General features: G+C 37.5%; 78 non-coding genes across 78 annotated transcripts; all 78 read right to left on the reverse strand.

The window, feature by feature from the left end:
* Positions 1-151: 151 nt before the first annotated feature.
* Positions 152-270, reverse strand: LOC145758265 (5S ribosomal RNA). Its single transcript, XR_014286238.1, has one exon. It is a non-coding gene; the product is annotated as a 5S ribosomal RNA (ribosomal RNA).
* Positions 271-438: 168 nt separating this feature from the next.
* Positions 439-557, reverse strand: LOC145756596 (5S ribosomal RNA). Its single transcript, XR_014284707.1, has one exon. It is a non-coding gene; the product is annotated as a 5S ribosomal RNA (ribosomal RNA).
* A 168-nt stretch (positions 558-725) lies between these two features.
* LOC145758266 (5S ribosomal RNA) lies at positions 726-844 on the reverse strand. The gene has a single exon (XR_014286239.1). It is a non-coding gene; the product is annotated as a 5S ribosomal RNA (ribosomal RNA).
* A 162-nt stretch (positions 845-1,006) lies between these two features.
* On the reverse strand, positions 1,007-1,125 carry LOC145758267 (5S ribosomal RNA). Its single transcript, XR_014286240.1, has one exon. It is a non-coding gene; the product is annotated as a 5S ribosomal RNA (ribosomal RNA).
* A 168-nt stretch (positions 1,126-1,293) lies between these two features.
* Positions 1,294-1,412, reverse strand: LOC145756983 (5S ribosomal RNA). Its single transcript, XR_014285074.1, has one exon. It is a non-coding gene; the product is annotated as a 5S ribosomal RNA (ribosomal RNA).
* Positions 1,413-1,580: 168 nt separating this feature from the next.
* On the reverse strand, positions 1,581-1,699 carry LOC145758268 (5S ribosomal RNA). The gene has a single exon (XR_014286241.1). It is a non-coding gene; the product is annotated as a 5S ribosomal RNA (ribosomal RNA).
* Positions 1,700-1,867: 168 nt separating this feature from the next.
* On the reverse strand, positions 1,868-1,986 carry LOC145757131 (5S ribosomal RNA). The gene has a single exon (XR_014285212.1). It is a non-coding gene; the product is annotated as a 5S ribosomal RNA (ribosomal RNA).
* Positions 1,987-2,154: 168 nt separating this feature from the next.
* LOC145758270 (5S ribosomal RNA) lies at positions 2,155-2,273 on the reverse strand. The gene has a single exon (XR_014286243.1). It is a non-coding gene; the product is annotated as a 5S ribosomal RNA (ribosomal RNA).
* A 168-nt stretch (positions 2,274-2,441) lies between these two features.
* On the reverse strand, positions 2,442-2,560 carry LOC145756453 (5S ribosomal RNA). Its single transcript, XR_014284572.1, has one exon. It is a non-coding gene; the product is annotated as a 5S ribosomal RNA (ribosomal RNA).
* Positions 2,561-2,722: 162 nt separating this feature from the next.
* Positions 2,723-2,841, reverse strand: LOC145758271 (5S ribosomal RNA). The gene has a single exon (XR_014286244.1). It is a non-coding gene; the product is annotated as a 5S ribosomal RNA (ribosomal RNA).
* Positions 2,842-3,009: 168 nt separating this feature from the next.
* On the reverse strand, positions 3,010-3,128 carry LOC145756984 (5S ribosomal RNA). Its single transcript, XR_014285075.1, has one exon. It is a non-coding gene; the product is annotated as a 5S ribosomal RNA (ribosomal RNA).
* A 168-nt stretch (positions 3,129-3,296) lies between these two features.
* On the reverse strand, positions 3,297-3,415 carry LOC145756315 (5S ribosomal RNA). Its single transcript, XR_014284442.1, has one exon. It is a non-coding gene; the product is annotated as a 5S ribosomal RNA (ribosomal RNA).
* Positions 3,416-3,583: 168 nt separating this feature from the next.
* LOC145758272 (5S ribosomal RNA) lies at positions 3,584-3,702 on the reverse strand. The gene has a single exon (XR_014286245.1). It is a non-coding gene; the product is annotated as a 5S ribosomal RNA (ribosomal RNA).
* A 168-nt stretch (positions 3,703-3,870) lies between these two features.
* On the reverse strand, positions 3,871-3,989 carry LOC145758273 (5S ribosomal RNA). The gene has a single exon (XR_014286246.1). It is a non-coding gene; the product is annotated as a 5S ribosomal RNA (ribosomal RNA).
* Positions 3,990-4,157: 168 nt separating this feature from the next.
* On the reverse strand, positions 4,158-4,276 carry LOC145756742 (5S ribosomal RNA). Its single transcript, XR_014284845.1, has one exon. It is a non-coding gene; the product is annotated as a 5S ribosomal RNA (ribosomal RNA).
* A 168-nt stretch (positions 4,277-4,444) lies between these two features.
* Positions 4,445-4,563, reverse strand: LOC145756553 (5S ribosomal RNA). The gene has a single exon (XR_014284666.1). It is a non-coding gene; the product is annotated as a 5S ribosomal RNA (ribosomal RNA).
* A 168-nt stretch (positions 4,564-4,731) lies between these two features.
* Positions 4,732-4,850, reverse strand: LOC145756597 (5S ribosomal RNA). Its single transcript, XR_014284708.1, has one exon. It is a non-coding gene; the product is annotated as a 5S ribosomal RNA (ribosomal RNA).
* Positions 4,851-5,018: 168 nt separating this feature from the next.
* On the reverse strand, positions 5,019-5,137 carry LOC145758274 (5S ribosomal RNA). Its single transcript, XR_014286247.1, has one exon. It is a non-coding gene; the product is annotated as a 5S ribosomal RNA (ribosomal RNA).
* A 162-nt stretch (positions 5,138-5,299) lies between these two features.
* Positions 5,300-5,418, reverse strand: LOC145758275 (5S ribosomal RNA). Its single transcript, XR_014286248.1, has one exon. It is a non-coding gene; the product is annotated as a 5S ribosomal RNA (ribosomal RNA).
* A 168-nt stretch (positions 5,419-5,586) lies between these two features.
* On the reverse strand, positions 5,587-5,705 carry LOC145758276 (5S ribosomal RNA). The gene has a single exon (XR_014286249.1). It is a non-coding gene; the product is annotated as a 5S ribosomal RNA (ribosomal RNA).
* A 168-nt stretch (positions 5,706-5,873) lies between these two features.
* On the reverse strand, positions 5,874-5,992 carry LOC145756599 (5S ribosomal RNA). The gene has a single exon (XR_014284710.1). It is a non-coding gene; the product is annotated as a 5S ribosomal RNA (ribosomal RNA).
* Positions 5,993-6,160: 168 nt separating this feature from the next.
* Positions 6,161-6,279, reverse strand: LOC145758277 (5S ribosomal RNA). The gene has a single exon (XR_014286250.1). It is a non-coding gene; the product is annotated as a 5S ribosomal RNA (ribosomal RNA).
* Positions 6,280-6,441: 162 nt separating this feature from the next.
* LOC145758278 (5S ribosomal RNA) lies at positions 6,442-6,560 on the reverse strand. Its single transcript, XR_014286251.1, has one exon. It is a non-coding gene; the product is annotated as a 5S ribosomal RNA (ribosomal RNA).
* Positions 6,561-6,728: 168 nt separating this feature from the next.
* On the reverse strand, positions 6,729-6,847 carry LOC145756985 (5S ribosomal RNA). Its single transcript, XR_014285076.1, has one exon. It is a non-coding gene; the product is annotated as a 5S ribosomal RNA (ribosomal RNA).
* Positions 6,848-7,015: 168 nt separating this feature from the next.
* LOC145758279 (5S ribosomal RNA) lies at positions 7,016-7,134 on the reverse strand. The gene has a single exon (XR_014286252.1). It is a non-coding gene; the product is annotated as a 5S ribosomal RNA (ribosomal RNA).
* Positions 7,135-7,302: 168 nt separating this feature from the next.
* On the reverse strand, positions 7,303-7,421 carry LOC145757132 (5S ribosomal RNA). Its single transcript, XR_014285213.1, has one exon. It is a non-coding gene; the product is annotated as a 5S ribosomal RNA (ribosomal RNA).
* A 168-nt stretch (positions 7,422-7,589) lies between these two features.
* On the reverse strand, positions 7,590-7,708 carry LOC145758282 (5S ribosomal RNA). The gene has a single exon (XR_014286254.1). It is a non-coding gene; the product is annotated as a 5S ribosomal RNA (ribosomal RNA).
* Positions 7,709-7,876: 168 nt separating this feature from the next.
* LOC145756454 (5S ribosomal RNA) lies at positions 7,877-7,995 on the reverse strand. Its single transcript, XR_014284573.1, has one exon. It is a non-coding gene; the product is annotated as a 5S ribosomal RNA (ribosomal RNA).
* A 162-nt stretch (positions 7,996-8,157) lies between these two features.
* Positions 8,158-8,276, reverse strand: LOC145758283 (5S ribosomal RNA). The gene has a single exon (XR_014286255.1). It is a non-coding gene; the product is annotated as a 5S ribosomal RNA (ribosomal RNA).
* A 168-nt stretch (positions 8,277-8,444) lies between these two features.
* On the reverse strand, positions 8,445-8,563 carry LOC145756986 (5S ribosomal RNA). The gene has a single exon (XR_014285077.1). It is a non-coding gene; the product is annotated as a 5S ribosomal RNA (ribosomal RNA).
* Positions 8,564-8,731: 168 nt separating this feature from the next.
* LOC145756317 (5S ribosomal RNA) lies at positions 8,732-8,850 on the reverse strand. Its single transcript, XR_014284444.1, has one exon. It is a non-coding gene; the product is annotated as a 5S ribosomal RNA (ribosomal RNA).
* A 168-nt stretch (positions 8,851-9,018) lies between these two features.
* On the reverse strand, positions 9,019-9,137 carry LOC145758284 (5S ribosomal RNA). Its single transcript, XR_014286256.1, has one exon. It is a non-coding gene; the product is annotated as a 5S ribosomal RNA (ribosomal RNA).
* Positions 9,138-9,305: 168 nt separating this feature from the next.
* LOC145758285 (5S ribosomal RNA) lies at positions 9,306-9,424 on the reverse strand. The gene has a single exon (XR_014286257.1). It is a non-coding gene; the product is annotated as a 5S ribosomal RNA (ribosomal RNA).
* Positions 9,425-9,592: 168 nt separating this feature from the next.
* LOC145756743 (5S ribosomal RNA) lies at positions 9,593-9,711 on the reverse strand. Its single transcript, XR_014284846.1, has one exon. It is a non-coding gene; the product is annotated as a 5S ribosomal RNA (ribosomal RNA).
* Positions 9,712-9,879: 168 nt separating this feature from the next.
* LOC145758286 (5S ribosomal RNA) lies at positions 9,880-9,998 on the reverse strand. The gene has a single exon (XR_014286258.1). It is a non-coding gene; the product is annotated as a 5S ribosomal RNA (ribosomal RNA).
* A 168-nt stretch (positions 9,999-10,166) lies between these two features.
* Positions 10,167-10,285, reverse strand: LOC145756600 (5S ribosomal RNA). The gene has a single exon (XR_014284711.1). It is a non-coding gene; the product is annotated as a 5S ribosomal RNA (ribosomal RNA).
* Positions 10,286-10,453: 168 nt separating this feature from the next.
* Positions 10,454-10,572, reverse strand: LOC145758287 (5S ribosomal RNA). Its single transcript, XR_014286259.1, has one exon. It is a non-coding gene; the product is annotated as a 5S ribosomal RNA (ribosomal RNA).
* Positions 10,573-10,734: 162 nt separating this feature from the next.
* On the reverse strand, positions 10,735-10,853 carry LOC145756820 (5S ribosomal RNA). Its single transcript, XR_014284917.1, has one exon. It is a non-coding gene; the product is annotated as a 5S ribosomal RNA (ribosomal RNA).
* A 168-nt stretch (positions 10,854-11,021) lies between these two features.
* On the reverse strand, positions 11,022-11,140 carry LOC145756989 (5S ribosomal RNA). Its single transcript, XR_014285079.1, has one exon. It is a non-coding gene; the product is annotated as a 5S ribosomal RNA (ribosomal RNA).
* Positions 11,141-11,308: 168 nt separating this feature from the next.
* On the reverse strand, positions 11,309-11,427 carry LOC145758288 (5S ribosomal RNA). The gene has a single exon (XR_014286260.1). It is a non-coding gene; the product is annotated as a 5S ribosomal RNA (ribosomal RNA).
* A 162-nt stretch (positions 11,428-11,589) lies between these two features.
* Positions 11,590-11,708, reverse strand: LOC145758289 (5S ribosomal RNA). The gene has a single exon (XR_014286261.1). It is a non-coding gene; the product is annotated as a 5S ribosomal RNA (ribosomal RNA).
* A 168-nt stretch (positions 11,709-11,876) lies between these two features.
* On the reverse strand, positions 11,877-11,995 carry LOC145758290 (5S ribosomal RNA). Its single transcript, XR_014286262.1, has one exon. It is a non-coding gene; the product is annotated as a 5S ribosomal RNA (ribosomal RNA).
* A 168-nt stretch (positions 11,996-12,163) lies between these two features.
* LOC145756601 (5S ribosomal RNA) lies at positions 12,164-12,282 on the reverse strand. Its single transcript, XR_014284712.1, has one exon. It is a non-coding gene; the product is annotated as a 5S ribosomal RNA (ribosomal RNA).
* Positions 12,283-12,450: 168 nt separating this feature from the next.
* Positions 12,451-12,569, reverse strand: LOC145758291 (5S ribosomal RNA). Its single transcript, XR_014286263.1, has one exon. It is a non-coding gene; the product is annotated as a 5S ribosomal RNA (ribosomal RNA).
* Positions 12,570-12,731: 162 nt separating this feature from the next.
* On the reverse strand, positions 12,732-12,850 carry LOC145758293 (5S ribosomal RNA). The gene has a single exon (XR_014286265.1). It is a non-coding gene; the product is annotated as a 5S ribosomal RNA (ribosomal RNA).
* Positions 12,851-13,018: 168 nt separating this feature from the next.
* On the reverse strand, positions 13,019-13,137 carry LOC145756990 (5S ribosomal RNA). The gene has a single exon (XR_014285080.1). It is a non-coding gene; the product is annotated as a 5S ribosomal RNA (ribosomal RNA).
* Positions 13,138-13,305: 168 nt separating this feature from the next.
* LOC145758294 (5S ribosomal RNA) lies at positions 13,306-13,424 on the reverse strand. Its single transcript, XR_014286266.1, has one exon. It is a non-coding gene; the product is annotated as a 5S ribosomal RNA (ribosomal RNA).
* Positions 13,425-13,592: 168 nt separating this feature from the next.
* Positions 13,593-13,711, reverse strand: LOC145757133 (5S ribosomal RNA). The gene has a single exon (XR_014285214.1). It is a non-coding gene; the product is annotated as a 5S ribosomal RNA (ribosomal RNA).
* A 168-nt stretch (positions 13,712-13,879) lies between these two features.
* Positions 13,880-13,998, reverse strand: LOC145758295 (5S ribosomal RNA). The gene has a single exon (XR_014286267.1). It is a non-coding gene; the product is annotated as a 5S ribosomal RNA (ribosomal RNA).
* Positions 13,999-14,166: 168 nt separating this feature from the next.
* LOC145756455 (5S ribosomal RNA) lies at positions 14,167-14,285 on the reverse strand. Its single transcript, XR_014284574.1, has one exon. It is a non-coding gene; the product is annotated as a 5S ribosomal RNA (ribosomal RNA).
* A 162-nt stretch (positions 14,286-14,447) lies between these two features.
* On the reverse strand, positions 14,448-14,566 carry LOC145758297 (5S ribosomal RNA). Its single transcript, XR_014286268.1, has one exon. It is a non-coding gene; the product is annotated as a 5S ribosomal RNA (ribosomal RNA).
* Positions 14,567-14,734: 168 nt separating this feature from the next.
* Positions 14,735-14,853, reverse strand: LOC145756991 (5S ribosomal RNA). The gene has a single exon (XR_014285081.1). It is a non-coding gene; the product is annotated as a 5S ribosomal RNA (ribosomal RNA).
* Positions 14,854-15,021: 168 nt separating this feature from the next.
* On the reverse strand, positions 15,022-15,140 carry LOC145756318 (5S ribosomal RNA). Its single transcript, XR_014284445.1, has one exon. It is a non-coding gene; the product is annotated as a 5S ribosomal RNA (ribosomal RNA).
* A 168-nt stretch (positions 15,141-15,308) lies between these two features.
* LOC145758298 (5S ribosomal RNA) lies at positions 15,309-15,427 on the reverse strand. Its single transcript, XR_014286269.1, has one exon. It is a non-coding gene; the product is annotated as a 5S ribosomal RNA (ribosomal RNA).
* A 168-nt stretch (positions 15,428-15,595) lies between these two features.
* LOC145758299 (5S ribosomal RNA) lies at positions 15,596-15,714 on the reverse strand. The gene has a single exon (XR_014286270.1). It is a non-coding gene; the product is annotated as a 5S ribosomal RNA (ribosomal RNA).
* Positions 15,715-15,882: 168 nt separating this feature from the next.
* LOC145756744 (5S ribosomal RNA) lies at positions 15,883-16,001 on the reverse strand. The gene has a single exon (XR_014284847.1). It is a non-coding gene; the product is annotated as a 5S ribosomal RNA (ribosomal RNA).
* A 168-nt stretch (positions 16,002-16,169) lies between these two features.
* Positions 16,170-16,288, reverse strand: LOC145758300 (5S ribosomal RNA). Its single transcript, XR_014286271.1, has one exon. It is a non-coding gene; the product is annotated as a 5S ribosomal RNA (ribosomal RNA).
* A 168-nt stretch (positions 16,289-16,456) lies between these two features.
* LOC145756602 (5S ribosomal RNA) lies at positions 16,457-16,575 on the reverse strand. The gene has a single exon (XR_014284713.1). It is a non-coding gene; the product is annotated as a 5S ribosomal RNA (ribosomal RNA).
* A 168-nt stretch (positions 16,576-16,743) lies between these two features.
* On the reverse strand, positions 16,744-16,862 carry LOC145758301 (5S ribosomal RNA). Its single transcript, XR_014286272.1, has one exon. It is a non-coding gene; the product is annotated as a 5S ribosomal RNA (ribosomal RNA).
* A 162-nt stretch (positions 16,863-17,024) lies between these two features.
* On the reverse strand, positions 17,025-17,143 carry LOC145756821 (5S ribosomal RNA). The gene has a single exon (XR_014284918.1). It is a non-coding gene; the product is annotated as a 5S ribosomal RNA (ribosomal RNA).
* A 168-nt stretch (positions 17,144-17,311) lies between these two features.
* On the reverse strand, positions 17,312-17,430 carry LOC145756992 (5S ribosomal RNA). The gene has a single exon (XR_014285082.1). It is a non-coding gene; the product is annotated as a 5S ribosomal RNA (ribosomal RNA).
* A 168-nt stretch (positions 17,431-17,598) lies between these two features.
* Positions 17,599-17,717, reverse strand: LOC145758302 (5S ribosomal RNA). Its single transcript, XR_014286273.1, has one exon. It is a non-coding gene; the product is annotated as a 5S ribosomal RNA (ribosomal RNA).
* A 168-nt stretch (positions 17,718-17,885) lies between these two features.
* Positions 17,886-18,004, reverse strand: LOC145757134 (5S ribosomal RNA). Its single transcript, XR_014285215.1, has one exon. It is a non-coding gene; the product is annotated as a 5S ribosomal RNA (ribosomal RNA).
* A 168-nt stretch (positions 18,005-18,172) lies between these two features.
* Positions 18,173-18,291, reverse strand: LOC145758303 (5S ribosomal RNA). Its single transcript, XR_014286274.1, has one exon. It is a non-coding gene; the product is annotated as a 5S ribosomal RNA (ribosomal RNA).
* A 168-nt stretch (positions 18,292-18,459) lies between these two features.
* Positions 18,460-18,578, reverse strand: LOC145756932 (5S ribosomal RNA). Its single transcript, XR_014285027.1, has one exon. It is a non-coding gene; the product is annotated as a 5S ribosomal RNA (ribosomal RNA).
* A 162-nt stretch (positions 18,579-18,740) lies between these two features.
* LOC145758305 (5S ribosomal RNA) lies at positions 18,741-18,859 on the reverse strand. Its single transcript, XR_014286276.1, has one exon. It is a non-coding gene; the product is annotated as a 5S ribosomal RNA (ribosomal RNA).
* Positions 18,860-19,027: 168 nt separating this feature from the next.
* Positions 19,028-19,146, reverse strand: LOC145756993 (5S ribosomal RNA). Its single transcript, XR_014285083.1, has one exon. It is a non-coding gene; the product is annotated as a 5S ribosomal RNA (ribosomal RNA).
* A 168-nt stretch (positions 19,147-19,314) lies between these two features.
* On the reverse strand, positions 19,315-19,433 carry LOC145756710 (5S ribosomal RNA). Its single transcript, XR_014284815.1, has one exon. It is a non-coding gene; the product is annotated as a 5S ribosomal RNA (ribosomal RNA).
* Positions 19,434-19,601: 168 nt separating this feature from the next.
* Positions 19,602-19,720, reverse strand: LOC145756746 (5S ribosomal RNA). The gene has a single exon (XR_014284849.1). It is a non-coding gene; the product is annotated as a 5S ribosomal RNA (ribosomal RNA).
* Positions 19,721-19,888: 168 nt separating this feature from the next.
* LOC145758306 (5S ribosomal RNA) lies at positions 19,889-20,007 on the reverse strand. The gene has a single exon (XR_014286277.1). It is a non-coding gene; the product is annotated as a 5S ribosomal RNA (ribosomal RNA).
* A 168-nt stretch (positions 20,008-20,175) lies between these two features.
* Positions 20,176-20,294, reverse strand: LOC145756603 (5S ribosomal RNA). The gene has a single exon (XR_014284714.1). It is a non-coding gene; the product is annotated as a 5S ribosomal RNA (ribosomal RNA).
* Positions 20,295-20,462: 168 nt separating this feature from the next.
* LOC145758307 (5S ribosomal RNA) lies at positions 20,463-20,581 on the reverse strand. Its single transcript, XR_014286278.1, has one exon. It is a non-coding gene; the product is annotated as a 5S ribosomal RNA (ribosomal RNA).
* Positions 20,582-20,743: 162 nt separating this feature from the next.
* Positions 20,744-20,862, reverse strand: LOC145758308 (5S ribosomal RNA). Its single transcript, XR_014286279.1, has one exon. It is a non-coding gene; the product is annotated as a 5S ribosomal RNA (ribosomal RNA).
* Positions 20,863-21,030: 168 nt separating this feature from the next.
* Positions 21,031-21,149, reverse strand: LOC145756994 (5S ribosomal RNA). Its single transcript, XR_014285084.1, has one exon. It is a non-coding gene; the product is annotated as a 5S ribosomal RNA (ribosomal RNA).
* A 168-nt stretch (positions 21,150-21,317) lies between these two features.
* Positions 21,318-21,436, reverse strand: LOC145758309 (5S ribosomal RNA). The gene has a single exon (XR_014286280.1). It is a non-coding gene; the product is annotated as a 5S ribosomal RNA (ribosomal RNA).
* Positions 21,437-21,604: 168 nt separating this feature from the next.
* LOC145756747 (5S ribosomal RNA) lies at positions 21,605-21,723 on the reverse strand. The gene has a single exon (XR_014284850.1). It is a non-coding gene; the product is annotated as a 5S ribosomal RNA (ribosomal RNA).
* A 168-nt stretch (positions 21,724-21,891) lies between these two features.
* LOC145758310 (5S ribosomal RNA) lies at positions 21,892-22,010 on the reverse strand. Its single transcript, XR_014286281.1, has one exon. It is a non-coding gene; the product is annotated as a 5S ribosomal RNA (ribosomal RNA).
* Positions 22,011-22,178: 168 nt separating this feature from the next.
* LOC145756604 (5S ribosomal RNA) lies at positions 22,179-22,297 on the reverse strand. Its single transcript, XR_014284715.1, has one exon. It is a non-coding gene; the product is annotated as a 5S ribosomal RNA (ribosomal RNA).
* Between the last annotated feature and the right edge of the window lie 50 nt (positions 22,298-22,347).

Here is a 22,347-nt window from a genome sequence, read left to right on the forward strand (position 1 = left end):
CAACACATTTATCATTAACCGTGTATATTTAAAATAAAATAAATGACTTGCGTCCCTTAGAAGTTATATCAAATATATTAATTTTCAAAAATTTTGATAAAAAATGACTTCTACATAAAGTACTTTCTAATATGTTATAAAACTTATAAAATGCCTACGACACCCGGTATTCCCAGGCGGTCACCCATCCAAGTACTAACCGGGCCCGACGTTGCTTAACTTCCCAGATCGGACGAGATGGGGTGTACTCAACGTGGTATGGTCGTAGGCAATGTGATGTGGTGAGCCAACACATTTATCATTAACCGTGTATATTTAAAATAAAATAAATGACTTGCGTCGCTTAGCAATTATATCAAATATATTAGTTTTCAAAAATTTTGATAAAAAATGACTTCTACATAAAGTACTTTCTAATATGCTAAAAAACTTATAAAATGCCTTCGACACCCGGTATTCCCAGGCGGTCACCCATCCAAGTACTAACCGGGCCCGACGTTGCTTAACTTCCCAGATCGGACGAGATGGGGTGTACTCAACGTGGTATGGTCGTAGGCAATGTGATGTGGTGAGCCAACACATTTATCATTAACCGTGTATATTTAAAATAAAATAAATGACTTGCGTCGCTTAGCAATTATATCAAATATATTAGTTTTCAAAAATTTTGATAAAAAATGACTTCTACATAAAGTACTTTCTAATATGCTATAAAACTTATAAAATGCCTACGACACCCGGTATTCCCAGGCGGTCACCCATCCAAGTACTAACCGGGCCCGACGTTGCTTAACTTCCCAGATCGGACGAGATGGGGTGTACTCAACGTGGTATGGTCGTAGGCAATGTGATGTGCCAACACATTTATCATTAAACATGTATATTTAAAATAAAATAAATGACTTGCGTCGCCTAGCAATTATATCAAATATATTAATTTTCAAAAATTTCTATAAAAATGACTTATACATAAGGTACTTTCTAATATGCTATAAAACTTATAAAATGCCTACGACACCCGGTATTCCCAGGCGGTCACCCATCCAAGTACTAACCGGGCCCGACGTTGCTTAACTTCCCAGATCGGACGAGATGGGGTGTACTCAACGTGGTATGGTCGTAGGCAATGTGATGTGGTGAGCCAACACATTTATCAATAACCGTGCATATTTAAAATAAAATAAATGACTTGCGTCCCTTAGAAGTTATATCAAATATATTAATTTTCAAAAATTTTGATAAAAAATGACTTCTACATAAAGTACTTTCTAATATGTTATAAAACTTATAAAATTCCTACGACACACGGTATTCCCAGGCGGTCACCCATCCAAGTACTAACCGGGCCCGACGTTGCTTAACTTCCCAGATCGGACGAGATGGGGTGTACTCAACGTGGTATGGTCGTAGGCAATGTGATGTGGTGAGCCAACACATTTATCATTAACCGTGCATATTTAAAATAAAATAAATGACTTGCGTCCCTTAGAAGTTATATCAAATATATTAATTTTCAAAAATTTTGATAAAAAATGACTTCTACATAAAGTACTTTCTAATATGCTATAAAACTTATAAAATGCCTACGACACCCGGTATTCCCAGGCGGTCACCCATCCAAGTACTAACCGGGCCCGACGTTGCTTAACTTCCCAGATCGGACGAGATGGGGTGTACTCAACGTGGTATGGTCGTAGGCAATGTGATGTGGTGAGCCAACACATTTATCATTAACCGTGCATATTTAAAATAAAATAAATGACTTGCGTCCCTTAGAAGTTATATCAAATATATTAATTTTCAAAAATTTTGATAAAAAATGACTTCTACATAAAGTACTTTCTAATATGTTATAAAACTTATAAAATTCCTACGTCACACGGTATTCCCAGGCGGTCACCCATCCAAGTACTAACCGGGCCCGACGTTGCTTAACTTCCCAGATCGGACGAGATGGGGTGTACTCAACGTGGTATGGTCGTAGGCAATGTGATGTGGTGAGCCAACACATTTATCATTAACCGTGTATATTTAAAATAAAATAAATGACTTGCGTCGCTTAGCAATTATATCAAATATATTAGTTTTCAAAAATTTTGATAAAAAATGACTTCTACATAAAGTACTTTCTAATATGCTAAAAAACTTATAAAATGCCTACGACACCCGGTATTCCCAGGCGGTCACCCATCCAAGTACTAACCGGGCCCGACGTTGCTTAACTTCCCAGATCGGACGAGATGGGGTGTACTCAACGTGGTATGGTCGTAGGCAATGTGATGTGGTGAGCCAACACATTTATCATTAACCGTGTATATTTAAAATAAAATAAATGACTTGCGTCTCTTAGCAGTTATATCAAATATATTAATTTTCAAAAATTTTGATAAAAATTGACTTCTACATAAGGTACTTTCTAATATGCTAAAAAACTTATAAAATGCCTACGACACCCGGTATTCCCAGGCGGTCACCCATCCAAGTACTAACCGGGCCCGACGTTGCTTAACTTCCCAAATCGGACGAGATGGGGTGTACTCAACGTGGTATGGTCGTAGGCAATGTGATGTGCCAACACATTTATCATTAAACGTGTATATTTAAAATAAAATAAATGACTTGCGTCGCCTAGCAATTATATCAAATATATTAATTTTCAAAAATTTCTATAAAAATGACTTATACATAAGGTACTTTCTAATATGCTAAAAAACTTATAAAATGCCTACGACACCCGGTATTCCCAGGCGGTCACCCATCCAAGTACTAACCGGGCCCGACGTTGCTTAACTTCCCAGATCGGACGAGATGGGGTGTACTCAACGTGGTATGGTCGTAGGCAATGTGATGTGGTGAGCCAACACATTTATCATTAACCGTGCATATTTAAAATAAAATAAATGACTTGCGTCCCTTAGAAGTTATATCAAATATATTAATTTTCAAAAATTTTGATAAAAAATGACTTCTACATAAAGTACTTTCTAATATGTTATAAAACTTATAAAATTCCTACGACACACGGTATTCCCAGGCGGTCACCCATCCAAGTACTAACCGGGCCCGACGTTGCTTAACTTCCCAGATCGGACGAGATGGGGTGTACTCAACGTGGTATGGTCGTAGGCAATGTGATGTGGTGAGCCAACACATTTATCATTAACCGTGTATATTTAAAATAAAATAAATGACTTGCGTCCCTTAGAAGTTATATCAAATATATTAATTTTCAAAAATTTTGATAAAAAATGACTTCTACATAAAGTACTTTCTAATATGCTATAAAACTTATAAAATGCCTACGACACCCGGTATTCCCAGGCGGTCACCCATCCAAGTACTAACCGGGCCCGACGTTGCTTAACTTCCCAGATCGGACGAGATGGGGTGTACTCAACGTGGTATGGTCGTAAGCAATGTGATGTGGTGAGCCAACACATTTATCATTAACCGTGTATATTTAAAATAAAATAAATGACTTGCGTCGCTTAGCAATTATATCAAATATATTAGTTTTCAAAAATTTTGATAAAAAATGACTTCTACATAAAGTACTTTCTAATATGCTATAAAACTTATAAAATGCCTACGACACCCGGTATTCCCAGGCGGTCACCCATCCAAGTACTAACCGGGCCCGACGTTGCTTAACTTCCCAGATCGGACGAGATGGGGTGTACTCAACGTGGTATGGTCGTAGGCAATGTGATGTGGTGAGCCAACACATTTATCATTAACCGTGTATATTTAAAATAAAATAAATGACTTGCGTCTCTTAGCAGTTATATCAAATATATTAATTTTCAAAAATTTTGATAAAAAATGACTTCTACATAAGGTACTTTCTAATATGCTAAAAAACTTATAAAATGCCTACGACACCCGGTATTCCCAGGCGGTCACCCATCCAAGTACTAACCGGGCCCGACGTTGCTTAACTTCCCAGATCGGACGAGATGGGGTGTACTCAACGTGGTATGGTCGTAGGCAATGTGATGTGGTGAGCCAACACATTTATCATTAACCGTGTATATTTAAAATAAAATAAATGACTTGCGTTCCTTAGAAGTTATATCAAATATATTAATTTTCAAAAATTTTGATAAAAAATGACTTCTACATAAAGTACTTTCTAATATGCTATAAAACTTATAAAATGCCTACGACACCCGGTATTCCCAGGCGGTCACCCATCCAAGTACTAACCGGGCCCGACGTTGCTTAACTTCCCAGATCGGACGAGATGGGGTGTACTCAACGTGGTATGGTCTTAGGCAATGTGATGTGGTGAGCCAACACATTTATCATTAACCGTGTATATTTAAAATAAAATAAATGACTTGCGTCCCTTAGAAGTTATATCAAATATATTAATTTTCAAAAATTTTGATAAAAAATGACTTCTACATAAAGTACTTTCTAATATGTTATAAAACTTATAAAATGCCTACGACACCCGGTATTCCCAGGCGGTCACCCATCCAAGTACTAACCGGGGCCGACGTTGCTTAACTTCCCAGATCGGACGAGATGGGGTGTACTCAACGTGGTATGGTCGTAGGCAATGTGATGTGGTGAGCCAACACATTTATCATTAACCGTGTATATTTAAAATAAAATAAATGACTTGCGTCGCTTAGCAATTATATCAAATATATTAGTTTTCAAAAATTTTGATAAAAAATGACTTCTACATAAAGTACTTTCTAATATGCTAAAAAACTTATAAAATGCCTTCGACACCCGGTATTCCCAGGCGGTCACCCATCCAAGTACTAACCGGGCCCGACGTTGCTTAACTTCCCAGATCGGACGAGATGGGGTGTACTCAACGTGGTATGGTCGTAGGCAATGTGATGTGGTGAGCCAACACATTTATCATTAACCGTGTATATTTAAAATAAAATAAATGACTTGCGTCGCTTAGCAATTATATCAAATATATTAGTTTTCAAAAATTTTGATAAAAAATGACTTCTACATAAAGTACTTTCTAATATGCTATAAAACTTATAAAATGCCTACGACACCCGGTATTCCCAGGCGGTCACCCATCCAAGTACTAACCGGGCCCGACGTTGCTTAACTTCCCAGATCGGACGAGATGGGGTGTACTCAACGTGGTATGGTCGTAGGCAATGTGATGTGCCAACACATTTATCATTAAACATGTATATTTAAAATAAAATAAATGACTTGCGTCGCCTAGCAATTATATCAAATATATTAATTTTCAAAAATTTCTATAAAAATGACTTATACATAAGGTACTTTCTAATATGCTAAAAAACTTATAAAATGCCTACGACACCCGGTATTCCCAGGCGGTCACCCATCCAAGTACTAACCGGGCCCGACGTTGCTTAACTTCCCAGATCGGACGAGATGGGGTGTACTCAACGTGGTATGGTCGTAGGCAATGTGATGTGGTGAGCCAACACATTTATCATTAACCGTGTATATTTAAAATAAAATAAATGACTTGCGTCCCTTAGAAGTTATATCAAATATATTAATTTTCAAAAATTTTGATAAAAAATGACTTCTACATAAAGTACTTTCTAATATGTTATAAAACTTATAAAATGCCTACGACACCCGGTATTCCCAGGCGGTCACCCATCCAAGTACTAACCGGGCCCGACGTTGCTTAACTTCCCAGATCGGACGAGATGGGGTGTACTCAACGTGGTATGGTCGTAGGCAATGTGATGTGGTGAGCCAACACATTTATCATTAACCGTGTATATTTAAAATAAAATAAATGACTTGCGTCGCTTAGCAATTATATCAAATATATTAGTTTTCAAAAATTTTGATAAAAAATGACTTCTACATAAAGTACTTTCTAATATGCTAAAAAACTTATAAAATGCCTTCGACACCCGGTATTCCCAGGCGGTCACCCATCCAAGTACTAACCGGGCCCGACGTTGCTTAACTTCCCAGATCGGACGAGATGGGGTGTACTCAACGTGGTATGGTCGTAGGCAATGTGATGTGGTGAGCCAACACATTTATCATTAACCGTGTATATTTAAAATAAAATAAATGACTTGCGTCGCTTAGCAATTATATCAAATATATTAGTTTTCAAAAATTTTGATAAAAAATGACTTCTACATAAAGTACTTTCTAATATGCTATAAAACTTATAAAATGCCTACGACACCCGGTATTCCCAGGCGGTCACCCATCCAAGTACTAACCGGGCCCGACGTTGCTTAACTTCCCAGATCGGACGAGATGGGGTGTACTCAACGTGGTATGGTCGTAGGCAATGTGATGTGCCAACACATTTATCATTAAACATGTATATTTAAAATAAAATAAATGACTTGCGTCGCCTAGCAATTATATCAAATATATTAATTTTCAAAAATTTCTATAAAAATGACTTATACATAAGGTACTTTCTAATATGCTAAAAAACTTATAAAATGCCTACGACACCCGGTATTCCCAGGCGGTCACCCATCCAAGTACTAACCGGGCCCGACGTTGCTTAACTTCCCAGATCGGACGAGATGGGGTGTACTCAACGTGGTATGGTCGTAGGCAATGTGATGTGGTGAGCCAACACATTTATCATTAACCGTGCATATTTAAAATAAAATAAATGACTTGCGTCCCTTAGAAGTTATATCAAATATATTAATTTTCAAAAATTTTGATAAAAAATGACTTCTACATAAAGTACTTTCTAATATGTTATAAAACTTATAAAATTCCTACGACACACGGTATTCCCAGGCGGTCACCCATCCAAGTACTAACCGGGCCCGACGTTGCTTAACTTCCCAGATCGGACGAGATGGGGTGTACTCAACGTGGTATGGTCGTAGGCAATGTGATGTGGTGAGCCAACACATTTATCATTAACCGTGCATATTTAAAATAAAATAAATGACTTGCGTCCCTTAGAAGTTATATCAAATATATTAATTTTCAAAAATTTTGATAAAAAATGACTTCTACATAAAGTACTTTCTAATATGCTATAAAACTTATAAAATGCCTACGACACCCGGTATTCCCAGGCGGTCACCCATCCAAGTACTAACCGGGCCCGACGTTGCTTAACTTCCCAGATCGGACGAGATGGGGTGTACTCAACGTGGTATGGTCGTAGGCAATGTGATGTGGTGAGCCAACACATTTATCATTAACCGTGCATATTTAAAATAAAATAAATGACTTGCGTCCCTTAGAAGTTATATCAAATATATTAATTTTCAAAAATTTTGATAAAAAATGACTTCTACATAAAGTACTTTCTAATATGTTATAAAACTTATAAAATTCCTACGTCACACGGTATTCCCAGGCGGTCACCCATCCAAGTACTAACCGGGCCCGACGTTGCTTAACTTCCCAGATCGGACGAGATGGGGTGTACTCAACGTGGTATGGTCGTAGGCAATGTGATGTGGTGAGCCAACACATTTATCATTAACCGTGTATATTTAAAATAAAATAAATGACTTGCGTCGCTTAGCAATTATATCAAATATATTAGTTTTCAAAAATTTTGATAAAAAATGACTTCTACATAAAGTACTTTCTAATATGCTAAAAAACTTATAAAATGCCTACGACACCCGGTATTCCCAGGCGGTCACCCATCCAAGTACTAACCGGGCCCGACGTTGCTTAACTTCCCAGATCGGACGAGATGGGGTGTACTCAACGTGGTATGGTCGTAGGCAATGTGATGTGGTGAGCCAACACATTTATCATTAACCGTGTATATTTAAAATAAAATAAATGACTTGCGTCTCTTAGCAGTTATATCAAATATATTAATTTTCAAAAATTTTGATAAAAATTGACTTCTACATAAGGTACTTTCTAATATGCTAAAAAACTTATAAAATGCCTACGACACCCGGTATTCCCAGGCGGTCACCCATCCAAGTACTAACCGGGCCCGACGTTGCTTAACTTCCCAAATCGGACGAGATGGGGTGTACTCAACGTGGTATGGTCGTAGGCAATGTGATGTGCCAACACATTTATCATTAAACGTGTATATTTAAAATAAAATAAATGACTTGCGTCGCCTAGCAATTATATCAAATATATTAATTTTCAAAAATTTCTATAAAAATGACTTATACATAAGGTACTTTCTAATATGCTAAAAAACTTATAAAATGCCTACGACACCCGGTATTCCCAGGCGGTCACCCATCCAAGTACTAACCGGGCCCGACGTTGCTTAACTTCCCAGATCGGACGAGATGGGGTGTACTCAACGTGGTATGGTCGTAGGCAATGTGATGTGGTGAGCCAACACATTTATCATTAACCGTGCATATTTAAAATAAAATAAATGACTTGCGTCCCTTAGAAGTTATATCAAATATATTAATTTTCAAAAATTTTGATAAAAAATGACTTCTACATAAAGTACTTTCTAATATGTTATAAAACTTATAAAATTCCTACGACACACGGTATTCCCAGGCGGTCACCCATCCAAGTACTAACCGGGCCCGACGTTGCTTAACTTCCCAGATCGGACGAGATGGGGTGTACTCAACGTGGTATGGTCGTAGGCAATGTGATGTGGTGAGCCAACACATTTATCATTAACCGTGTATATTTAAAATAAAATAAATGACTTGCGTCCCTTAGAAGTTATATCAAATATATTAATTTTCAAAAATTTTGATAAAAAATGACTTCTACATAAAGTACTTTCTAATATGCTATAAAACTTATAAAATGCCTACGACACCCGGTATTCCCAGGCGGTCACCCATCCAAGTACTAACCGGGCCCGACGTTGCTTAACTTCCCAGATCGGACGAGATGGGGTGTACTCAACGTGGTATGGTCGTAAGCAATGTGATGTGGTGAGCCAACACATTTATCATTAACCGTGTATATTTAAAATAAAATAAATGACTTGCGTCGCTTAGCAATTATATCAAATATATTAGTTTTCAAAAATTTTGATAAAAAATGACTTCTACATAAAGTACTTTCTAATATGCTATAAAACTTATAAAATGCCTACGACACCCGGTATTCCCAGGCGGTCACCCATCCAAGTACTAACCGGGCCCGACGTTGCTTAACTTCCCAGATCGGACGAGATGGGGTGTACTCAACGTGGTATGGTCGTAGGCAATGTGATGTGGTGAGCCAACACATTTATCATTAACCGTGTATATTTAAAATAAAATAAATGACTTGCGTCTCTTAGCAGTTATATCAAATATATTAATTTTCAAAAATTTTGATAAAAAATGACTTCTACATAAGGTACTTTCTAATATGCTAAAAAACTTATAAAATGCCTACGACACCCGGTATTCCCAGGCGGTCACCCATCCAAGTACTAACCGGGCCCGACGTTGCTTAACTTCCCAGATCGGACGAGATGGGGTGTACTCAACGTGGTATGGTCGTAGGCAATGTGATGTGGTGAGCCAACACATTTATCATTAACCGTGTATATTTAAAATAAAATAAATGACTTGCGTTCCTTAGAAGTTATATCAAATATATTAATTTTCAAAAATTTTGATAAAAAATGACTTCTACATAAAGTACTTTCTAATATGCTATAAAACTTATAAAATGCCTACGACACCCGGTATTCCCAGGCGGTCACCCATCCAAGTACTAACCGGGCCCGACGTTGCTTAACTTCCCAGATCGGACGAGATGGGGTGTACTCAACGTGGTATGGTCTTAGGCAATGTGATGTGGTGAGCCAACACATTTATCATTAACCGTGTATATTTAAAATAAAATAAATGACTTGCGTCCCTTAGAAGTTATATCAAATATATTAATTTTCAAAAATTTTGATAAAAAATGACTTCTACATAAAGTACTTTCTAATATGTTATAAAACTTATAAAATGCCTACGACACCCGGTATTCCCAGGCGGTCACCCATCCAAGTACTAACCGGGCCCGACGTTGCTTAACTTCCCAGATCGGACGAGATGGGGTGTACTCAACGTGGTATGGTCGTAGGCAATGTGATGTGGTGAGCCAACACATTTATCATTAACCGTGTATATTTAAAATAAAATAAATGACTTGCGTCGCTTAGCAATTATATCAAATATATTAGTTTTCAAAAATTTTGATAAAAAATGACTTCTACATAAAGTACTTTCTAATATGCTAAAAAACTTATAAAATGCCTTCGACACCCGGTATTCCCAGGCGGTCACCCATCCAAGTACTAACCGGGCCCGACGTTGCTTAACTTCCCAGATCGGACGAGATGGGGTGTACTCAACGTGGTATGGTCGTAGGCAATGTGATGTGGTGAGCCAACACATTTATCATTAACCGTGTATATTTAAAATAAAATAAATGACTTGCGTCGCTTAGCAATTATATCAAATATATTAGTTTTCAAAAATTTTGATAAAAAATGACTTCTACATAAAGTACTTTCTAATATGCTATAAAACTTATAAAATGCCTACGACACCCGGTATTCCCAGGCGGTCACCCATCCAAGTACTAACCGGGCCCGACGTTGCTTAACTTCCCAGATCGGACGAGATGGGGTGTACTCAACGTGGTATGGTCGTAGGCAATGTGATGTGCCAACACATTTATCATTAAACATGTATATTTAAAATAAAATAAATGACTTGCGTCGCCTAGCAATTATATCAAATATATTAATTTTCAAAAATTTCTATAAAAATGACTTATACATAAGGTACTTTCTAATATGCTAAAAAACTTATAAAATGCCTACGACACCCGGTATTCCCAGGCGGTCACCCATCCAAGTACTAACCGGGCCCGACGTTGCTTAACTTCCCAGATCGGACGAGATGGGGTGTACTCAACGTTGTATGGTCGTAGGCAATGTGATGTGGTGAGCCAACACATTTATCATTAACCGTGCATATTTAAAATAAAATAAATGACTTGCGTCCCTTAGAAGTTATATCAAATATATTAATTTTCAAAAATTTTGATAAAAAATGACTTCTACATAAAGTACTTTCTAATATGTTATAAAACTTATAAAATTCCTACGACACACGGTATTCCCAGGCGGTCACCCATCCAAGTACTAACCGGGCCCGACGTTGCTTAACTTCCCAGATCGGACGAGATGGGGTGTACTCAACGTGGTATGGTCGTAGGCAATGTGATGTGGTGAGCCAACACATTTATCATTAACCGTGTATATTTAAAATAAAATAAATGACTTGCGTCGCTTAGCAATTATATCAAATATATTAGTTTTCAAAAATTTTGATAAAAAATGACTTCTACATAAAGTACTTTCTAATATGCTATAAAACTTATAAAATGCCTACGACACCCGGTATTCCCAGGCGGTCACCCATCCAAGTACTAACCGGGCCCGACGTTGCTTAACTTCCCAGATCGGACGAGATGGGGTGTACTCAACGTGGTATGGTCGTAGGCAATGTGATGTGCCAACACATTTATCATTAAACATGTATATTTAAAATAAAATAAATGACTTGCGTCGCCTAGCAATTATATCAAATATATTAATTTTCAAAAATTTCTATAAAAATGACTTATACATAAGGTACTTTCTAATATGCTAAAAAACTTATAAAATGCCTACGACACCCGGTATTCCCAGGCGGTCACCCATCCAAGTACTAACCGGGCCCGACGTTGCTTAACTTCCCAGATCGGACGAGATGGGGTGTACTCAACGTGGTATGGTCGTAGGCAATGTGATGTGGTGAGCCAACACATTTATCATTAACCGTGTATATTTAAAATAAAATAAATGACTTGCGTCCCTTAGAAGTTATATCAAATATATTAATTTTCAAAAATTTTGATAAAAAATGACTTCTACATAAAGTACTTTCTAATATGTTATAAAACTTATAAAATGCCTACGACACCCGGTATTCCCAGGCGGTCACCCATCCAAGTACTAACCGGGCCCGACGTTGCTTAACTTCCCAGATCGGACGAGATGGGGTGTACTCAACGTGGTATGGTCGTAGGCAATGTGATGTGGTGAGCCAACACATTTATCATTAACCGTGTATATTTAAAATAAAATAAATGACTTGCGTCGCTTAGCAATTATATCAAATATATTAGTTTTCAAAAATTTTGATAAAAAATGACTTCTACATAAAGTACTTTCTAATATGCTAAAAAACTTATAAAATGCCTTCGACACCCGGTATTCCCAGGCGGTCACCCATCCAAGTACTAACCGGGCCCGACGTTGCTTAACTTCCCAGATCGGACGAGATGGGGTGTACTCAACGTGGTATGGTCGTAGGCAATGTGATGTGGTGAGCCAACACATTTATCATTAACCGTGTATATTTAAAATAAAATAAATGACTTGCGTCGCTTAGCAATTATATCAAATATATTAGTTTTCAAAAATTTTGATAAAAAATGACTTCTACATAAAGTACTTTCTAATATGCTATAAAACTTATAAAATGCCTACGACACCCGGTATTCCCAGGCGGTCACCCATCCAAGTACTAACCGGGCCCGACGTTGCTTAACTTCCCAGATCGGACGAGATGGGGTGTACTCAACGTGGTATGGTCGTAGGCAATGTGATGTGCCAACACATTTATCATTAAACATGTATATTTAAAATAAAATAAATGACTTGCGTCGCCTAGCAATTATATCAAATATATTAATTTTCAAAAATTTCTATAAAAATGACTTATACATAAGGTACTTTCTAATATGCTAAAAAACTTATAAAATGCCTACGACACCCGGTATTCCCAGGCGGTCACCCATCCAAGTACTAACCGGGCCCGACGTTGCTTAACTTCCCAGATCGGACGAGATGGGGTGTACTCAACGTGGTATGGTCGTAGGCAATGTGATGTGGTGAGCCAACACATTTATCATTAACCGTGCATATTTAAAATAAAATAAATGACTTGCGTCCCTTAGAAGTTATATCAAATATATTAATTTTCAAAAATTTTGATAAAAAATGACTTCTACATAAAGTACTTTCTAATATGTTATAAAACTTATAAAATTCCTACGACACACGGTATTCCCAGGCGGTCACCCATCCAAGTACTAACCGGGCCCGACGTTGCTTAACTTCCCAGATCGGACGAGATGGGGTGTACTCAACGTGGTATGGTCGTAGGCAATGTGATGTGGTGAGCCAACACATTTATCATTAACCGTGCATATTTAAAATAAAATAAATGACTTGCGTCCCTTAGAAGTTATATCAAATATATTAATTTTCAAAAATTTTGATAAAAAATGACTTCTACATAAAGTACTTTCTAATATGCTATAAAACTTATAAAATGCCTACGACACCCGGTATTCCCAGGCGGTCACCCATCCAAGTACTAACCGGGCCCGACGTTGCTTAACTTCCCAGATCGGACGAGATGGGGTGTACTCAACGTGGTATGGTCGTAGGCAATGTGATGTGGTGAGCCAACACATTTATCATTAACCGTGCATATTTAAAATAAAATAAATGACTTGCGTCCCTTAGAAGTTATATCAAATATATTAATTTTCAAAAATTTTGATAAAAAATGACTTCTACATAAAGTACTTTCTAATATGTTATAAAACTTATAAAATTCCTACGTCACACGGTATTCCCAGGCGGTCACCCATCCAAGTACTAACCGGGCCCGACGTTGCTTAACTTCCCAGATCGGACGAGATGGGGTGTACTCAACGTGGTATGGTCGTAGGCAATGTGATGTGGTGAGCCAACACATTTATCATTAACCGTGTATATTTAAAATAAAATAAATGACTTGCGTCGCTTAGCAATTATATCAAATATATTAGTTTTCAAAAATTTTGATAAAAAATGACTTCTACATAAAGTACTTTCTAATATGCTAAAAAACTTATAAAATGCCTACGACACCCGGTATTCCCAGGCGGTCACCCATCCAAGTACTAACCGGGCCCGACGTTGCTTAACTTCCCAGATCGGACGAGATGGGGTGTACTCAACGTGGTATGGTCGTAGGCAATGTGATGTGGTGAGCCAACACATTTATCATTAACCGTGTATATTTAAAATAAAATAAATGACTTGCGTCTCTTAGCAGTTATATCAAATATATTAATTTTCAAAAATTTTGATAAAAATTGACTTCTACATAAGGTACTTTCTAATATGCTAAAAAACTTATAAAATGCCTACGACACCCGGTATTCCCAGGCGGTCACCCATCCAAGTACTAACCGGGCCCGACGTTGCTTAACTTCCCAAATCGGACGAGATGGGGTGTACTCAACGTGGTATGGTCGTAGGCAATGTGATGTGCCAACACATTTATCATTAAACGTGTATATTTAAAATAAAATAAATGACTTGCGTCGCCTAGCAATTATATCAAATATATTAATTTTCAAAAATTTCTATAAAAATGACTTATACATAAGGTACTTTCTAATATGCTAAAAAACTTATAAAATGCCTACGACACCCGGTATTCCCAGGCGGTCACCCATCCAAGTACTAACCGGGCCCGACGTTGCTTAACTTCCCAGATCGGACGAGATGGGGTGTACTCAACGTGGTATGGTCGTAGGCAATGTGATGTGGTGAGCCAACACATTTATCATTAACCGTGCATATTTAAAATAAAATAAATGACTTGCGTCCCTTAGAAGTTATATCAAATATATTAATTTTCAAAAATTTTGATAAAAAATGACTTCTACATAAAGTACTTTCTAATATGTTATAAAACTTATAAAATTCCTACGACACACGGTATTCCCAGGCGGTCACCCATCCAAGTACTAACCGGGCCCGACGTTGCTTAACTTCCCAGATCGGACGAGATGGGGTGTACTCAACGTGGTATGGTCGTAGGCAATGTGATGTGGTGAGCCAACACATTTATCATTAACCGTGTATATTTAAAATAAAATAAATGACTTGCGTCCCTTAGAAGTTATATCAAATATATTAATTTTCAAAAATTTTGATAAAAAATGACTTCTACATAAAGTACTTTCTAATATGCTATAAAACTTATAAAATGCCTACGACACCCGGTATTCCCAGGCGGTCACCCATCCAAGTACTAACCGGGCCCGACGTTGCTTAACTTCCCAGATCGGACGAGATGGGGTGTACTCAACGTGGTATGGTCGTAAGCAATGTGATGTGGTGAGCCAACACATTTATCATTAACCGTGTATATTTAAAATAAAATAAATGACTTGCGTCGCTTAGCAATTATATCAAATATATTAGTTTTCAAAAATTTTGATAAAAAATGACTTCTACATAAAGTACTTTCTAATATGCTATAAAACTTATAAAATGCCTACGACACCCGGTATTCCCAGGCGGTCACCCATCCAAGTACTAACCGGGCCCGACGTTGCTTAACTTCCCAGATCGGACGAGATGGGGTGTACTCAACGTGGTATGGTCGTAGGCAATGTGATGTGGTGAGCCAACACATTTATCATTAACCGTGTATATTTAAAATAAAATAAATGACTTGCGTCTCTTAGCAGTTATATCAAATATATTAATTTTCAAAAATTTTGATAAAAAATGACTTCTACATAAGGTACTTTCTAATATGCTAAAAAACTTATAAAATGCCTACGACACCCGGTATTCCCAGGCGGTCACCCATCCAAGTACTAACCGGGCCCGACGTTGCTTAACTTCCCAGATCGGACGAGATGGGGTGTACTCAACGTGGTATGGTCGTAGGCAATGTGATGTGGTGAGCCAACACATTTATCATTAACCGTGTATATTTAAAATAAAATAAATGACTTGCGTTCCTTAGAAGTTATATCAAATATATTAATTTTCAAAAATTTTGATAAAAAATGACTTCTACATAAAGTACTTTCTAATATGCTATAAAACTTATAAAATGCCTACGACACCCGGTATTCCCAGGCGGTCACCCATCCAAGTACTAACCGGGCCCGACGTTGCTTAACTTCCCAGATCGGACGAGATGGGGTGTACTCAACGTGGTATGGTCTTAGGCAATGTGATGTGGTGAGCCAACACATTTATCATTAACCGTGTATATTTAAAATAAAATAAATGACTTGCGTCCCTTAGAAGTTATATCAAATATATTAATTTTCAAAAATTTTGATAAAAAATGACTTCTACATAAAGTACTTTCTAATATGTTATAAAACTTATAAAATGCCTACGACACCCGGTATTCCCAGGCGGTCACCCATCCAAGTACTAACCGGGCCCGACGTTGCTTAACTTCCCAGATCGGACGAGATGGGGTGTACTCAACGTGGTATGGTCGTAGGCAATGTGATGTGGTGAGCCAACACATTTATCATTAACCGTGTATATTTAAAATAAAATAAATGACTTGCGTCGCTTAGCAATTATATCAAATATATTAGTTTTCAAAAATTTTGATAAAAAATGACTTCTACATAAAGTACTTTCTAATATGCTAAAAAACTTATAAAATGCCTTCGACACCCGGTATTCCCAGGCGGTCACCCATCCAAGTACTAACCGGGCCCGACGTTGCTTAACTTCCCAGATCGGACGAGATGGGGTGTACTCAACGTGGTATGGTCGTAGGCAATGTGATGTGGTGAGCCAACACATTTATCATTAACCGTGTATATTTAAAATAAAATAAATGACTTGCGTCGCTTAGCAATTATATCAAATATATTAGTTTTCAAAAATTTTGATAAAAAATGACTTCTACATAAAGTACTTTCTAATATGCTATAAAACTTATAAAATGCCTACGACACCCGGTATTCCCAGGCGGTCACCCATCCAAGTACTAACCGGGCCCGACGTTGCTTAACTTCCCAGATCGGACGAGATGGGGTGTACTCAACGTGGTATGGTCGTAGGCAATGTGATGTGCCAACACATTTATCATTAAACATGTATATTTAAAATAAAATAAATGACTTGCGTCGCCTAGCAATTATATCAAATATATTAATTTTCAAAAATTTCTATAAAAATGACTTATACATAAGGTACTTTCTAATATGCTAAAAAACTTATAAAATGCCTACGACACCCGGTATTCCCAGGCGGTCACCCATCCAAGTACTAACCGGGCCCGACGTTGCTTAACTTCCCAGATCGGACGAGATGGGGTGTACTCAACGTTGTATGGTCGTAGGCAATGTGATGTGGTGAGCCAACACATTTATCATTAACCGTGCATATTTAAAATAAAATAAATGACTTGCGTCCCTTAGAAGTTATATCAAATATATTAATTTTCAAAAATTTTGATAAAAAATGACTTCTACATAAAGTACTTTCTAATATGTTATAAAACTTATAAAATTCCTACGACACACGGTATTCCCAGGCGGTCACCCATCCAAGTACTAACCGGGCCCGACGTTGCTTAACTTCCCAGATCGGACGAGATGGGGTGTACTCAACGTGGTATGGTCGTAGGCAATGTGATGTGGTGAGCCAACACATTTATCATTAACCGTGCATATTTAAAATAAAATAAATGACTTGCGTCCCTTAGAAGTTATATCAAATATATTAATTTTCAAAAATTTTGATAAAAAATGACTTCTACATAAAGTACTTTCTAATATGCTATAAAACTTATAAAATGCCTACGACACCCGGTATTCCCAGGCGGTCACCCATCCAAGTACTAACCGGGCCCGACGTTGCTTAACTTCCCAGATCGGACGAGATGGGGTGTACTCAACGTGGTATGGTCGTAGGCAATGTGATGTGGTGAGCCAACACATTTATCATTAACCGTGCATATTTAAAATAAAATAAATGACTTGCGTCCCTTAGAAGTTATATCAAATATATTAATTTTCAAAAATTTTGATAAAAAATGACTTCTACATAAAGTACTTTCTAATATGTTATAAAACTTATAAAATTCCTACGTCACACGGTATTCCCAGGCGGTCACCCATCCAAGTACTAACCGGGCCCGACGTTGCTTAACTTCCCAGATCGGACGAGATGGGGTGTACTCAACGTGGTATGGTCGTAGGCAATGTGATGTGGTGAGCCAACACATTTATCATTAACCGTGTATATTTAAAATAAAATAAATGACTTGCGTCGCTTAGCAATTATATCAAATATATTAGTTTTCAAAAATTTTGATAAAAAATGACTTCTACATAAAGTACTTTCTAATATGCTAAAAAACTTATAAAATGCCTACGACACCCGGTATTCCCAGGCGGTCACCCATCCAAGTACTAACCGGGCCCGACGTTGCTTAACTTCCCAGATCGGACGAGATGGGGTGTACTCAACGTGGTATGGTCGTAGGCAATGTGATGTGGTGAGCCAACACATTTATCATTAACCGTGTATATTTAAAATAAAATAAATGACTTGCGTCTCTTAGCAGTTATATCAAATATATTAATTTTCAAAAATTTTGATAAAAATTGACTTCTACATAAGGTACTTTCTAATATGCTAAAAAACTTATAAAATGCCTACGACAACCGGTATTCCCAGGCGGTCACCCATCCAAGTACTAACCGGGCCCGACGTTGCTTAACTTCCCAAATCGGACGAGATGGGGTGTACTCAACGTGGTATGGTCGTAGGCAATGTGATGTGCCAACACATTTATCATTAAACGTGTATATTTAAAATAAAATAAATGACTTGCGTCGCCTAGCAATTATATCAAATATATTAATTTTCAAAAATTTCTATAAAAATGACTTATACATAAGGTACTTTCTAATATGCTAAAAAACTTATAAAATGCCTACGACACCCGGTATTCCCAGGCGGTCACCCATCCAAGTACTAACCGGGCCCGACGTTGCTTAACTTCCCAGATCGGACGAGATGGGGTGTACTCAACGTGGTATGGTCGTAGGCAATGTGATGTGGTGAGCCAACACATTTATCATTAACCGTGCATATTTAAAATAAAATAAATGACTTGCGTCCCTTAGAAGTTATATCAAATATATTAATTTTCAAAAATTTTGATAAAAAATGACTTCTACATAAAGTACTTTCTAATATGTTATAAAACTTATAAAATTCCTACGACACACGGTATTCCCAGGCGGTCACCCATCCAAGTACTAACCGGGCCCGACGTTGCTTAACTTCCCAGATCGGACGAGATGGGGTGTACTCAACGTGGTATGGTCGTAGGCAATGTGATGTGGTGAGCCAACACATTTATCATTAACCGTGTATATTTAAAATAAAATAAATGACTTGCGTCCCTTAGAAGTTATATCAAATATATTAATTTTCAAAAATTTTGATAAAAAATGACTTCTACATAAAGTACTTTCTAATATGCTATAAAACTTATAAAATGCCTACGACACCCGGTATTCCCAGGCGGTCACCCATCCAAGTACTAACCGGGCCCGACGTTGCTTAACTTCCCAGATCGGACGAGATGGGGTGTACTTAACGTGGTATGGTCGTAAGCAATGTGATGTGGTGAGCCAACACATTTATCATTAACCGTGTATATTTAAAATAAAATAAATGACTTGCGTCGCTTAGCAATTATATCAAATATATTAGTTTTCAAAAATTTTGATAAAAAATGACTTCTACATAAAGTACTTTCTAATATGCTATAAAACTTATAAAATGCCTACGACACCCGGTATTCCCAGGCGGTCACCCATCCAAGTACTAACCGGGCCCGACGTTGCTTAACTTCCCAGATCGGACGAGATGGGGTGTACTCAACGTGGTATGGTCTTAGGCAATGTGATGTGGTGAGCCAACACATTTATCATTAACCGTGTATATTTAAAATAAAATAAATGACTTGCGTCCCTTAGAAGTTATATCAAATATATTAATTTTCAAAAATTTTGATAAAAAATGACTTCTACATAAAGTACTTTCTAATATGTTATAAAACTTATAAAATGCCTACGACACCCGGTATTCCCAGGCGGTCACCCATCCAAGTACTAACCGGGCCCGACGTTGCTTAACTTCCCAGATCGGACGAGATGGGGTGTACTCAACGTGGTATGGTCGTAGGCAATGTGATGTGGTGAGCCAACACATTTATCATTAACCGTGTATATTTAAAATAAAATAAATGACTTGCGTCGCTTAGCAATTATATCAAATATATTAGTTTTCAAAAATTTTGATAAAAAATGACTTCTACATAAAGTACTTTCTAATATGCTAAAAAACTTATAAAATGCCTTCGACACCCGGTATTCCCAGGCGGTCACCCATCCAAGTACTAACCGGGCCCGACGTTGCTTAACTTCCCAGATCGGACGAGATGGGGTGTACTCAACGTGGTATGGTCGTAGGCAATGTGATGTGGTGAGCCAACACATTTATCATTAACCGTGTATATTTAAAATAAAATAAATGACTTGCGTCGCTTAGCAATTATATCAAATATATTAGTTTTCAAAAATTTTGATAAAAAATGACTTCTACATAAAGTACTTTCTAATATGCTATAAAACTTATAAAATGCCTACGACACCCGGTATTCCCAGGCGGTCACCCATCCAAGTACTAACCGGGCCCGACGTTGCTTAACTTCCCAGATCGGACGAGATGGGGTGTACTCAACGTGGTATGGTCGTAGGCAATGTGATGTGCCAACACATTTATCATTAAACATGTATATTTAAAATAAAATAAATGACTTGCGTCGCCTAGCAATTATATCAAATATATTAATTTTCAAAAATTTCTATAAAAATGACTTATACATAAGGTACTTTCTAATATGCTAAAAAACTTATAAAATGCCTACGACACCCGGTATTCCCAGGCGGTCACCCATCCAAGTACTAACCGGGCCCGACGTTGCTTAACTTCCCAGATCGGACGAGATGGGGTGTACTCAACGTGGTATGGTCGTAGGCAATGTGATGTGGTGAGCCAACACATTTATCATTAACCGTGCATATTTAAAATAAAATAAATGACTTGCGTCCCTTAGAAGTTATATCAAATATATTAATTTTCAAAAATTTTGATAAAAAATGACTTCTACATAAAGTACTTTCTAATATGTTATAAAACTTATAAAATTCCTACGACACACGGTATTCCCAGGCGGTCACCCATCCAAGTACTAACCGGGCCCGACGTTGCTTAACTTCCCAGATCGGACGAGATGGGGTGTACTCAACGTGGTATGGTCGTAGGCAATGTGATGTGGTGAGCCAACACATTTATCATTAACCGTGCATATTTAAAATAAAATAAATGACTTGCGTCCCTTAGAAGTTATATCAAATATATTAATTTTCAAAAATTTTGATAAAAAATGACTTCTACATAAAGTACTTTCTAATATGCTATAAAACTTATAAAATGCCTACGACACCCGGTATTCCCAGGCGGTCACCCATCCAAGTACTAACCGGGCCCGACGTTGCTTAACTTCCCAGATCGGACGAGATGGGGTGTACTCAACGTGGTATGGTCGTAGGCAATGTGATGTGGTGAGCCAACACATTTATCATTAACCGTGCATATTTAAAATAAAATAAATGACTTGCGTCCCTTAGAAGTTATATCAAATATATTAATTTTCAAAAATTTTGATAAAAAATGACTTCTACATAAAGTACTTTCTAATATGCTATAAAACTTATAAAATGCCTACGACACCCGGTATTCCCAGGCGGTCACCCATCCAAGTACTAACCGGGCCCGACGTTGCTTAACTTCCCAGATCGGACGAGATGGGGTGTACTCAACGTGGTATGGTCTTAGGCAATGTGATGTGGTGAGCCAACACATTTATCATTAACCGTGTATATTTAAAATAAAATAAATGACTTGCGTCCCTTAGAAGTTATATCAAATATATTAATTTTCAAAAATTTTGATAAAAAATGACTTCTACATAAAGTACTTTCTAATATGTTATAAAACTTATAAAATGCCTACGACACCCGGTATTCCCAGGCGGTCACCCATCCAAGTACTAACCGGGCCCGACGTTGCTTAACTTCCCAGATCGGACGAGATGGGGTGTACTCAACGTGGTATGGTCGTAGGCAATGTGATGTGGTGAGCCAACACATTTATCATTAACCGTGTATATTTAAAATAAAATAAATGACTTGCGTCGCTTAGCAATTATATCAAATATATTAGTTTTCAAAAATTTTGATAAAAAATGACTTCTACATAAAGTACTTTCTAATATGCTAAAAAACTTATAAAATGCCTTCGACACCCGGTATTCCCAGGCGGTCACCCATCCAAGTACTAACCGGGCCCGACGTTGCTTAACTTCCCAGATCGGACGAGATGGGGTGTACTCAACGTGGTATGGTCGTAGGCAATGTGATGTGGTGAGCCAACACATTTATCATTAACCGTGTATATTTAAA

This window comes from Corella eumyota, chromosome 6 (assembly GCF_963082875.1).
Source record: "Corella eumyota chromosome 6, kaCorEumy4.1, whole genome shotgun sequence".
Classification (NCBI taxonomy): domain Eukaryota; kingdom Metazoa; phylum Chordata; class Ascidiacea; order Phlebobranchia; family Corellidae; genus Corella; species Corella eumyota.